General features: G+C 51.0%; 1 protein-coding gene across 1 annotated transcript in view; it reads left to right on the top strand.

Moving 5' to 3' along the window:
* LOC140385878 (desmoglein-2-like) overlaps positions 1 to 13,523 on the top strand; it is a 115,311-nt gene that overhangs the window by 33,558 nt on the left and 68,230 nt on the right. The gene's annotated exons all lie outside the window — the stretch shown is intronic.

Genomic DNA, 13,523 nt, shown 5'->3' with positions numbered 1-13,523 from the left:
TGTCCTGTACCCACAGTATTTATATGGCTAGTCAAGTTCAGTTTCTGGTCAATGGTAACCCTTATGATGTTGGTAATGCGGGATTCAGTGATGGTAATGCCATTGAATGTTAATGGGGGATGGTTAAACACTTGTTGGAGATGGTCATTGTCTGACACTTGTGTGGCACAAAGGTTACTTGCCACTCAGTGTTGTCCAGGTCACGCTGCTTATAGAAACTGCTTCAGTGTCTGAGCAGTTGCAGATCTCCACTTCTGACCTTCTGATGGAAGGAAGGGCATTAATGAAGCAGTTGAAGATGGTTGGGCCCAAAACATCACCCTGGGGAGCTCTGCAGTGAATGTCCTGGAGCTTTGGTCATCAATAACCACCATTTTCCTTTGTGCTGGGTGGAGAGTTTTCCTTGATTCCCATTGACTCCAGTTAAGCTAGGGCTCCTTGCTGCTGCACTCGGTCAAATGTTGCCCTGATGTTAAGGGCATTCACTCCCCCTTCACCTCTGGAATTCAGATCTTTTGTCTTTGGACCAAGGCTGTAATGAGGTCAGGAGCTGAGTGACCCGGGTAAAACCCAAACTGAGTGACCATGAGAAGGTTACTACTGAGTAAGAGTTGCTTGATAACACTGTTGATGACACGTTCCACCACTCTGATGATCGAGATTAGATTGATAGGGCAGTGATTGGCTGCGTTAGATTTATCCTGTTTCTTGTGTACAGGACACACCCGGGCAATTTTCCACATTGCCGGGTAGATGCCAGTGTTGTAGCTGCACTGGAACAGCTTGGCTAGGGGTGCGGCAAGTTCTGGAGCACAAGTCTTCAGTACCATTGCCGGGATATTGTCAGGGCCCAGAGCCTTTACAGTATCCAGTGCCTTCAGCCGTTTCTCGCTATCACGTGGAGTGAATCGTATTGGCTGAAGACTGACATCTGTGACGCTGGGGACCTCCGGAGGAGACCGAGATGGACCATCCACTCGGCACTTCTGGCTGAAGATTGTTGCGAATGCCGCAGCCTTGTCTTTAGCACTGATGTGCTGGGCTCCTCCATCATTGAGGACGGGGATATTTGTGTAGCCTCCTTCTCCAGTGAGTTGTTTAATTGTCCACCGCCATTCACGGCTGGATGTGGCAGGACTGCAGAACTTTGATGTAATCCGTTGATTGTGGGATCGTTTAGCTCTGTCTATCGCATGCTGCTTATGCTGTTTGGCACAAAGTAGGCCTGCCCTATGTTGTAGCTTTGCCTAATTTCTAGGTACGTCTTGTGCTGCTCCTGGCATGCCCTCCTACATTCTCCATTGAACCAGGGCTGATCCCCGGTTTGATGGTAATGGCAGAGTGGGGAATATGCTGGGCCATGAAGTTACAGATTGTGCTGCTACTGATAACCCACAGCACTGCATGGATGCCCAGTCTTGAGTTGATAGATCTGTTCAAAGTTGGCACGGTGGTAGGGCCACATAACGTGATGGAGGGTGACCTCAATGTGAAGATGGGACTTTGCCTCCACAAGGACTGTGTGGCGGTCACTTCTACCGATACTGTCATGGACAGATGCATCTGCGGCAGGCAGGTTGGTGAGGATGTGGTCAAGTATGTTTTCCCTCGGGGTGCGGCGATGACCAGCTGAGTCGCACGTTTCGGCAGCTCCCGGTGAAACGGACTTTTGGGCTCTTGATAGGAGTCCCAACGGCAATTTTGACGGCTAAAAACACTGTGCGGTAAACCAGAAGGGAATCCCCCCTGGATACTGATGGAAAAAGGAGGAGAAAGTGGCCGGATTGCAGTGGATCCTTTAGAACAGCGGCAAGGAAGGCAAGCAAAAACCAAGATGGCGTCGGAAGGTGGCAGTTTAACATGGGGCCCTGAACAACAAGAGTTCTTGAAATGCTGTGTGGAAGAGATCAAAAAGGAAATGAAGAAAGAGCTGTTGGCCCCGATACTACAGGCGATCGAAGGGCTAAAGGAGGAACAAAAGACCCAGGAGCGGGAGCTTCGGGACGTGAAGGCAAAGGCAGCCGAGAATGAGGACGACATACAGGGCCTGGTGGTGAAGACGGAGACGCAGGAGGCACATCAGAAACGATGTGTGGAAAGGTTGGAGGCACTGGAAAACAACGCAAGGAGGAACAACCTGAGGATTCTCGGTCTTCCTGAAGGTGTGGAGGGAGCGGACGTCGGGGCATATGTGAGCACGATGCTGCACTCGTTAATGGGAGCGGAGGCCCCGGCGGGTCCGTTGGAGGTGGAGGGAGCATACCGAGTGGTGGCGCGAGGACCGAGAGCAGGAGAAATTCCCAGAGCCATAGTGGTGAGATTCCTCCGTTTTAAGGATAGAGAAATGGTCCTTAGATGGGCGAAGAAAACTCGGAGCAGTAAATGGGAGAACGCGGTGATCCGCGTTTATCAAGACTGGAGTGCGGAGGTGGCGAGAAGGAGGGCGAGCTTTAATCGGGCCAAGGCGGTGCTTCATAAAAAGAAGATAAAATTTGGAATGCTGCAACCGGCAAGACTGTGGGTCACATATCGAGGGAGGCACCACTACTTTGAGACGGCAGATGAAGCGTGGACTTTTATTGTGGAAGAAAAACTGGAATGAGCGGGTTATTAAAAAGAACGTTTGAACAAAGTGGTGGGGCGAATATGGGGGGCAAAGAGGGGGGTTAAAAAGGGGGGAAAGAGGAGTTTTATGTACTAATCCTGCGATGTGGTAACTTTTCTCTCTCCCACAAGTGGTGATGGGGGGAGGTGGGGAGGGAGAGGAGATGGGGCGTTGGCCATTGGGGGCGGGGCCAAGGGAGAAGCGCGGGCTTGGTTCCCGCGCTATGATAATCATGGCGGGAATAGAGAAGCAGGAAGGAGGGGGCGTCGCACGGTGCGAGCCGAGGTCACGGGGGGAAGCCGAGGTCGGCCAGAGTTTGCTGACTTCTGGGAGCAACATGGGGGGAGTAATTACGCTAGCGAGGGATCTAGCGGGGGGGGTGGGAGGGGGGAATTACTGGGTTGCTGCTGCTGGGGAGAGGGGGCAGCTGGTATGGGAGAGGATGGGCGGGGGGGCACCGCCTGGGGAGATACAGCTGAGTGGGAACCGGGTGAGGAGCTGGAAAAAGGTGATGGCTAATCGACAAGTGGGGGGGGGGGGGGGGGGGGGAGGAAGCCCCCCAACTCGGCTGATCACGTGGAATGTGAGAGGGCTGAACGGGCCGATAAAGAGGGCACGGGTACTCGCACACCTTAAGAAACTTAAGGCAGATGTGGTTATGTTACAGGAAACGCACCTGAAACTGATCGACCAGGTTAGGCTATGCAAAGGATGGGTGGGGCAGGTGTTCCATTCGGGACTAGATGCGAAAAACAGGGGGGTGGCTATATTAGTGGGGAAGCGGGTAATGTTCGAGGCAAAGACTATAGTGGTGGATAACGGGGGCAGATACGTGATGGTGAGTGGCAAACTACAGGGGGAGACGGTGGTTTTGGTAAACGTATATGCCCCGAACTGGGATGATGCCAATTTTATGAGGCGGATGCTAGGACGCATTCCGGACCTAGAGATGGGAAAGCTGATAATAGGGGGAGATTTTAACACGGTGTTGGAACCAGGGCTGGATAGGTCGAAGTCCAGGACTGGAAGGAGGCCGGCAGCAGCCAAGGTACTTAAAGATTTTATGGAGCAGATGGGAGGTGTAGACCCGTGGAGATTTAGCAGACCTAGGAGTAAGGAGTTCTCGTTTTTCTCCTATGTCCATAAAGTCTACTCGTGAATAGACTTTTTTGTGCTGGGTAGGGCATTGATCCCGAAAGTGAGGGGAACGGAGTATACGGCTGTAGCCATTTCGGATCACGCTCCACACTGGGTGGACTTGGAGATAGGGGAGGAAACAGGAGGGCGCACACCCTGGAGAATGGACATGGGACTAATGGCAGATGAGGGGGTGTGTCTAAGGGTGAGGGGGTGCATTGAAAAGTACTTGGAACTCAATGATAATGGGGAGGTCCAGGTGGGAGTGGTCTGGGAGGAGTTGAAGGCGGTGGTTAGAGGGGAGCTGATATCAATAAGGGCACATAAAGGGAAGCAGGAGAGTAAGGAACGGGAGCGGTTGCTGCAAGAACTTTTGAGGGTGGACAGACAATATGCGGAAGCACCGGAGGAGGGACTGTACAGGGAAAGGCAAAGGCTACATGTAGAATTTGACTTGCTGACTACGGGCACTTCAGAGGCACAATGGAGGAAGGCACAGGGTGTACAGTACGAATATGGGGAGAAGGCGAGCAGGTTGCTGGCACACCAATTGAGGAAAAGGGGAGCAGCGAGGGAAATAGGGGGAGTGAGGGATGAGGAAGGAGAGATGGAGCGGGGAGCGGAGAGAGTGAATGCAGTGTTCAAGACATTTTATAAAAAATTATATGAAGCTCAACCCCCGGATGGGAGGGAGAGAATGATGGGCTTCTTGGATCGGCTGGAATTTCCCACGGTGGAAGAGCAGGAAAGGGTGGTACTGGGAGCACAGATCGAGGTAGAAGAAGTGGTGAAAGGAATTAGGAGCATGCAGGCGGGAAAGGCCCCGGGACCGGATGGATTCCCAGTCGAATTCTATAGAAAATATGTGGACTTGCTCGCCCCGGTACTGACGAGGACCTTTAATGAGGCAAAGGAAAGGGGACAACTGCCCCCGACTATGTCTGAAGCAACGATATCGCTTCTCTTAAAGAAGGAAAAGGACCCGCTACAATGCGGGTCCTATAGACCTATTTCCCTCCTAAATGTAGATGCCAAGATCCTGGCCAAGGTAATGGCAATGAGAATAGAGGAATGTGTCCCAGGGGTGGTCCACGAGGACCAAACTGGGTTTGTGAAGGGGAGACAGCTGAACACGAATATACGGAGGTTGTTAGGGGTAATGATGATGGCCCCACCAGAGGGAGAAACGGAGATAGTAGTGGCGATGGATGCCGAGAAAGCATTTGATAGAGTGGAGTGGGATTATTTGTGGGAGGTGTTGAGGAGATTTGGTTTTGGAGAGGGGTATGTTAGATGGGTGCAGCTGTTGTATAGGGCCCCAGTGGCGAGCGTGGTCACGAATGGACGGGATCTGCATATTTTCGGCTCCATAGAGGACAAGGCAGGGATGCCCTCTGTCCCCATTATTGTTTGCACTGGCGATTGAGCCCCTGGCGATAGCGTTGAGCGGTTCCAAGAAGTGGAGGGGGAGTACTTAGGGGAGGAGAAGAACACCGGGTATCTTTGTATGCGGACGATTTGCTACTATACGTGGCAGACCTGGCGGAGGGGATGCCAGAAATAATGCAGATACTTGGGGAGTTTGGGGATTTTTCAGGGTATAAATTGAACATGGGGAAAAGTGAGTTGTTTGTGGTGCATCCAGGGGAGCAGAGTAGAGAAATAGAGGACTTACCGTTGAGGAAGGTAACAAGGGACTTTCGTTACCTGGGGATCCAGATAGCTAAGAATTGGGGCACATTGCATAGGTTAAATTTAACGCTGTTGGTGGAACAGATGGAGGAGGATTTCAAGAGATGGGATATGGTATCCCTGTCACTGGCAGGGAGGGTGCAGGCGGTTAAGATGGTGGTCCTCCCGAGATTCCTCTTTGTGTTTCAGTGCCTCCCGGTGGTGATCACGAAGGCTTTTTTTAAAAGGATTGAAAAGAGCATCATGGGTTTTGTGTGGGCCGGGAAGACCCCGAGAGTGAGGAAGGGATTCTTACAGCGTAGCAGGGATAGGGGGGTGCTGGCACTACCGAGCCTAAGTGAGTATTATTGGGCCGCTAATATTTCAATGGTGAGTAAGTGGATGGGAGAGGAGGAGGGAGCGGCGTGGAAGAGATTAGAGAGGGGGCGTCCTGTAGGGGGACTAGCCTACAGGCTATGGTGACAGCCCCATTGCCGTTCTCACCGAGGAACTACACCACAAGCCCGGTGGTGGTGGCTACACTGAAGATTTGGGGACAGTGGAGACGGCATAGGGGAAAGACTGGAGCCTTGGGGGGGGTCCCCGATAAGAAACAATCATAGGTTTGCCCCGGGGGGAATGGATGGGGGATATGGAATGTGGCAAAGAGCAGGAATAACGCAACTGAAAGATCTGTTTGTGGATGGGAAGTTCGCGAGTCTGGGAGCGCTGACCGAGAAATATGGGTTGCCCCAAGGGAATGCATTCAGGTATATGCAACTGAGGGCTTTTGCGAGGCAACAGGTGAGGGAATTCCCGCAGCTCCCGACACAAGAGGTGCAGGACAGAGTGATCTCAAAGACATGGGTGGGGGATGGTAAGGTGTCAGATATATATATATATAGGGAAATGAGGGACGAAGGGGAGACTATGGTAGATGAACTAAAAGGGAAATGGGAAGAAGAGCTGGCGGAGGAGATCGAGGAGGGGCTGTGGGCAGATGCCCTAAGCAGGGTAAACTCGTCATCCTCGTGTGCCAGGCTAAGCCTGATTCAGTTTAAGGTATTACACAGGGCGCATATGACTGGAGCACGGCTCAGTAAATTTTTTGGGGTGGAGGATAGGTGTGCGAGGTGCTCGAGAAGCCCAGCGAATCATACCCATATGTTTTGGTCATGCCCGGCACTACAGGGGTTTTGGATGGGGGTGACAAAGGTGCTTTCAAAAGTAGTAGGAGTCCGGGTCGAACCAAGCTGGGGGTTGGCTATATTTGGGGTTGCACAAGAGCCGGGAGTGCAGGAGGCGAGAGAGGCCGATGTTTTGGCCTTTGCGTCCCTAGTAGCCCGGCGCAGGATATTGCTAATGTGGAAAGAAGCCAAGCCCCCGGGGGTGGAGACCTGGATAAATGACATGGCGGGGTTTATAAAGCTAGAGTGGATTAAGTTCGTCTTAAGGGGGTCGGCTCAAGGGTTCACCAGGCGGTGGCAACCGTTCGTCGAATACCTCGCAGAAAGATAGACGGAATGGAAAAAAGAAGGCAGCAGCAGCAGCCCAGGATCGGGGTGGGGGAGGAGGAACCAGAAGGACTCTCAGGGTTGTTAATATATACTGTATAATATGTATAGGTCGTTGCTACAGATAATTATATATTGGACTGTTAAATTATATTTTTGGAGAGTGTTACTTGTGACAAGGCAGTTGCCAATTAGGGCTAGTTTTCGTTTTTGTTATTTATTATTCATTTTTTTGTTTATAAAATAGGTCATTGTTATTTGTGTTGTTATAATATTGTGTAAAGGATGCACAATGTACTGTGTTGGTTGACCAAAAATTTTCAATAAAATATTTATTTTAAAAAAAAGTATGTTTTCCCTCTTGCTGGTTCCTTCACCACCTGCCCCAGACCCAACTTTTTTCTTTAGGACTTGGCCCGTTTGGTCTGTGGTGGTACTACTGAGCCACTATTGGTGATAGGCATTGAAGTCCCCCGTCTAGAGTATATCCTGTGCCCTTGCCACCCTGACTGCTTCCTCCAAGTGGTGTTCAACATTGATTCAATACGTGGTCTAACCTGAAGCCATGAGACTTCATGGGGGCCCAGAGCCGATGTTCAGAGCTCCAGGGAAACTCCCTCCCGACTGTATACCACTGCCGCCACCTCTGCTGGGTCAGTCCTGCCGGTGAGACAGGGCGTATCCAGGGAAGGTGATTGTGGTGTCTGGGACGTTGTCTGTAAGGTATGATTCCTTAAGTGTGACTGTGTCAGACCGTTGCTTGATTCGTCTGTGCGACAGCTCTCCCAATTTCGGCAATTTTAGTTTTCATTCTTGGGCTGTGGGTGTTGCTGGCTGGGCCAGCTATGGCAGCCCATCCCGAATTGCCCTTGAGCTGAATGGCTTGCTGGGCCATTTCAGAGGTGGGGGGGGGGGGGTGCAGTTAAGAGTCAACACATCGCTATGTGGGGTCTGGAGTCACATGTAGGCCAGACCAGGTAAGGACGGCGGATTTCCTTCCCTGAAGGACATTAGTGAACCAGATGGGTTTTTACGACAATTGGCAATGGTTAGGGTTAGGGTTAACTATTCCACCATTCAAATTTCACCAGCTGCCATGGCGGGATTCGAACACTGGACTCCAGAGACCCCCTGGGTCTCTGAATTACTAGTCTGGTGACAATACCTACACCACCACCTCTCCAAAATGTTCCCAGATATTAGTAAGAAGTTTGCATAGTCAACCATTTTTTAAAATTCATTCACCAGATGGGGGTGCTACTGGCTAGACTGGCATTTATTGCCCATCCCTGGCTCCCCTTGACTAGATGGTGATGAGCTGCCTCCTTGAACCGCTGTATTCTTTGAATCTAAATTCCACCAGCAGCCACGGAGGGATTTGAACCTGTGAGCCCAGCGCATTAGCCTGCGCCTCTGGGTTACTCAGTTCGTGACATTTATCGCTTTGCCACCATTGGTCCCAGAAAATGGTTACAGCGGAGAACAAGGCATGTTCATGCCTATGCTGGCTCTCTCCAAGAGCAACTCAGCTGGTCTCGCTTTCCCACCTGTTGTCCTCGTTCCCTCTTCAGACAATGGTCACATTCTCTATGGGGAGCCACGACTGACTCCGTTTCCATCACACACTCGGGAGGGATTTGAACTCTTTGTCACCAGGTCATGGATAGAGTGGATGGGCAGGCACTCTTTCCCAGGGTGGAGGGGTCAGTCACCAGGGGGGCATAGGTTTAAGGTCCGTGGGGCAAAGTTTAGAGGAGATGTGCGAGGCAGGTTTTTTACACAGAGGGTGGTGAGTACCTGGAACGCGTTGCCAGGGCAGGTTGTGGAAGCAGATACATTAACGGTGTTCAAAAGGCATCTCGGCAAATACATGGATAGGATGGGTATAGAGGGAGACGGCACTAGGAAGTGCTGAGGGTTTTGGCCTAGGGTGGTATCATGACCGGTACAGGCTTGGAGGGCTGAAGGGCCTGTTCCTGTGCTGTCTTGTTCCTTGTTCTTTGTCATTAGTACAATAACATAACCCCGATTATACCACACCCCTCCATGGGATTCTATATCACATCATTGACTGCCAATGCCTTCAGGGAAACTTGGAATGGTTATCAAATATTGTCTTGCTAGTGTTACCTGCATGCCAATTAAAAAACAAACTACTCTTGGATCTAATCTCCCAAATTCTATTGCTTTCTCAAGAGTCGCAGAGCCAATGTGCTGAGTGAACAGGACTTGCCCCAAAAACCAGTTCCAATTCAAATTGAATCCATTTCAAAGAGAGATGAACAAAACCCAAGCCGACAAGAGCATCATTCCTGTCTCACACTTGACCGCACGCTTGACCTCAGCCGAAAGGTCAAGAAGCCGGGAGAGAGGCAGCGGTGTCCCATCAGGGATTCGGATTGGGAACGTTTACACTTTTTTTAAAAAGGGGGCCGTGGGACCCGAGAGATCAGAGATATGCAACTGTTGAAGGGATGGATGACGCACCTTGTTCTTATTGTATGTTCTGGCAATGTTTTCAATGTGTAATAGATTTGCACACAAGTGATCAACAATGTGTCACTACGTAAGATCTTCAATTTGTACGTTGATGTATTAATGTAGAGAGTTAGCATGATCTCGAATACACGTTCCCGTAGAGCGGAGGCAGTATGTTTCAAAAGGGAATTGGAGAATTATTTAAAATGGAGATAGTTACCGAGGCTATGGAGCAGGACCAAGGGCCGAGGGAATAATTAGGTAGTTTTGTTTTTCAAAGTGCTGTCACAGGTACGATGGGCTGAATTCTGTCCATCGCCGTCTCTGAACTTCTCCCTGGCCTCTCCCAAGTTCATCTTATCCATTCGTGGCTGACAGGGTAGCACTGTTGCCTCACAGCTCCAGGATCCCTTCCCGGCTTGGGTCACTGTCTGTGCGGAGTCTGCACGTTCTCCCCGTGTGTGCGTGGGTTTCTTCCGGATGCTCCGGTTTCCTCCCACACTCCAAAGATGTGAAGGTTAGGTGGATTGGCCATGATGAATTGCCCTTAATGGTTAGGTGGGGTTGCAGGGATACGTTGGAGGTGTGGGCTTAAGTAGGGTGCTCTTTCAAAGGGCTGGTGCAGACTCGATGGGCTGAATGGCCTCCTGCACTGGAAATTCTGTGAAGTGACCTTAATGATTCCTGAACTCCCTTACATCCTGATCATTGACCCTCTTACCTCGCCTCTATTTTTCATGCTTATTTTTCCGTGGACATTGTCCACCTCCCATTCGAAACAACCATCATCAGGCCCACTCTTTGACGGATCATTGATCCTCTCCAGGGGACGCTCTTATTTCCAGTCTTCCCTTCCACTCTGAAATGAAATGAAAATCGCTTATTGTCACAAGTAGGCTTCAATGAAGTTACTGTGAAAAGCCCCTAGTCGCCACATTCCGGCGCCTGTTCGGGGAGGCTGGTACGGGAATTGAACCGTGCTGCCTGCCTTTGGTCTGCATTAAAAGCCAGCAATTTAGCCCAGTGTGCTAAACCAGCCCCTTAAGTGTGTCAACGTAGTTTTACCGACCCAAGCCACCCTCAGTGGTGATATGCATCATTGTAAATACACAAGGGGTTAATGTGAACACACTTGTGTATTTACAATGATGCATATCACCACCCCCTCCACGTCCCAATTCTGCCATTTCTACAAACGGGCCGGTTCTTCTTCCTTTGAAACAAAGTGGGGAGAGAGGTAGCATGGTCCTTAAACTTAGGAAGGCTATTCAACAGGATAGAATTAGGGATCAGTTTTCAAAACCCATCAAAATAAAGCAGTCCCAGTAAAACCCAACTGGGAATTCAGAAGAAGCCTCTTTACTCCGGGAGTGGCGGGAATGTAGAACTCGCTCCCACAGGGAGATGGTGAACAGTGAACAGTGGAGATGAATTTAAGGGGGAACTCTCGGGAGAAGGGAATGGAAGGATAATTGGACAGGGTGCGATGAGGGACGGAAGGACACTCGTGAGTCAATGGGGGAGATGGTGTCTCATGCTCTGGGGGCGTAGGTTCAAATCCCACCATGGCAGCTGGTGGTAAATCTGGATAATATACAACTATGCTCAGTCGCAGTGTACATCCAAGAATGAGACCGTGCAAGTTGAACAAAGAAGCTGCAAAGAAATCAGATGTACTTTATTTTTTTTAAGGTATTTGAAAATGTTATAAAAATAACATTAACAATGACATCAACATGGTATAATAAACATTCCCCCCCCCATCCCAATCTTCACACACCCGAACCATAAAACAACAATCAGCACAGGGCTAAATCGCTGGCTTTGAAAGCAGACCAAGGCAGGCCAGCAGCCGCGGTTCAATTCCCGTACCAGCCTCCCCAAACAGGCGCCAGAATGTGGCGACTAGGGGCTTTTCACAGTAACTTCATTCGAAGCCTACTTGTGACAATAAGCGATTTTCATCCTTTCACATTCCGGCCCTTGCCCCCCACTGGGAATACTGAATCTGCTGACATTTTAATTTTCCCCGAGAAAGTCGACGAGCGGCTGCCGCCTCCGGGTGAACCCGACCGTTGACCCACTGAAGGCGAACTTTATTTTCTCGAGGCTGAGAAACCAAGCCATGTCGTTAACCCAAGTCTCCACACTCGGGGGGGCTTCAAGTCCCTCCACATTAATAAAAACCGTCTCCGGGCTACCAGGGAGGCAAAGGCCAAGACGTTGGCCTCTTTCGCCCCTGAACTCCCGGCTCTTCCGACACTCAAAAGGTCGCTACCTCCGGACTCGGCACCACCCGTGTTTTTAGCACCGTGGACATTGCCTGAGCAAAATCCTGCCAAAACCCTCTGAGCTTCGGGCATGCCCAAAACATGTGGACATGATTTGCTGGGCTTCCCGCTCACCTCGCACACCTGTCCTCTACCCCGAAAAACTTACTCATCCTAGCTGCTGTCATGTGTGCCCCGTGGACTACCTTAAATTGTATCAGGCTGAGCCTGGCACATGATGAGGAGGTATTAACCCTGCTTAGGGCACCCGCCCATAGACCCGCCTCTATCTCTCCTCCTAGCTCGTCCTCCCACTTGCCCTTAAGTTCCTCCACCGGGGTTTCCCCCTGCCTCCGAAAGCTCCTGGTAAGTATCCAATACCTTCCCCTCTCCCACCCAGGTACTGGAAACTACTCTGTCCTGTATCCCCCGTGGCGGCAGCAGCGGAAAGGCCGGCACCTGTTTTCTCAGGAAGTCTCGCACCTGCAAATACCTAAACCCATTCCCTGCTGGCAATTTAAATTTATCCTCCAAGGCTTTCAAGCTGGGGAAGCTCCCGTCTATAAATAGATCCCCCATCCTTCTAATTCCTGCCCTTTGCCATCTCCGGAACCCACCATCTAGCCTACCCGGTACAAACCGATGATTATTATAAATCGGGGTCCAAACCGATGCTCCCTCCACTCTCTTATATCTCCTCCACTGTCCCCAGATCCTCAGTGCCGCCACCACCACCGGACTTGTGGAGTATCGGGCCGGCGAGAACGGCAGAGGTGCCGTTACCAATGCACCCAAACTGGTGTCTTTGCATGACGCCACCTCCATCTGCTCCCACACCGACCCCTCCCCCACTACCCACTTCCTGATCATGGCTATATTAGCCGCCCAGTAGTAATTGCAGAAGTTCGGCTGCGCCAACCCACCCTCCCTCCGACTACGCTCCAACAACATTTTCTTCACTCGCGGGGTTTTACCCGCCCACACAAAGCCCGAAATAACTTTATTCACTCGCTTAAAAAAGGCCTTTGGGATGAAGATGGGGAGGCACTGAAAGACAAACAGAAATCTGGGGAGGACCGTCATTTTCATGGTCTGTACCCTCCCCGCCAGTGATAGCGGGAGCATGTCCCATCTCTTAAAGTCCCCTTCCATTTGTTCTACCAGCCGGGATAGGTTTAACTTGTGCAGTGCCTCCCATTCCCGGGCCACCTGGATTCCCAGATACCGAAAGCTCTTCCCCACCATTCTAAGCGGCAGCTCTCCCAGTCTCTTCTCCTGTCCTCTTGCCTGGATCACGAACATCTCGCTTATCCCCATGTTCAATTTATACCCTGAAAAATTGCCAAATTCCCCCAGGATTCGCATTACTTCCTTCATCCCCTCCAACGGGTCTGAAATATACAAGAGCAGGTCATCTGCGTAAAGCGAGACCCGGTGCCCCCATCCCCCCCCAAAGCGAGACCCGGTGCTCGCCCCCAGAACCAGCCCTTTCCAGTTCCTAGAGGCTCTTAACGCCATGGCCAATGGCTCTATGGCCAGAGCAAACAGTAATGGGGAGAGGGGGCACCCTTGCCTCATCTCTCGATGTAGTTTAAAGTACCCCAACCTCAGCCGGTTCGTACGCACACTCGCTACTGGTGCCTGATAGAGCAACCGCACCCAGTCAGTAAATCCCTCACCAAACCCAAACCTTCCCAGCGCCTCCCACAGGTAATCCCACTCCACCCGATCAAAAGCCTTCTCCGCATCCATCGCTACCACCACCTCCACCTCCCCTCCTTCTGAGGGCATCAAAATAACATTCAAAACCCTTCGAACATTGGCCTTGAGTTGCCTGTCCTAAACAAA

The sequence above is a fragment of the Scyliorhinus torazame genome, chromosome 11 (genome assembly GCF_047496885.1).
Source record: "Scyliorhinus torazame isolate Kashiwa2021f chromosome 11, sScyTor2.1, whole genome shotgun sequence".
Lineage (NCBI taxonomy): Eukaryota > Metazoa > Chordata > Chondrichthyes > Carcharhiniformes > Scyliorhinidae > Scyliorhinus > Scyliorhinus torazame.
The sequence above is the reverse complement of the archived record's forward strand: the minus strand, read 5'-3'. Positions and strand labels throughout refer to the sequence as shown.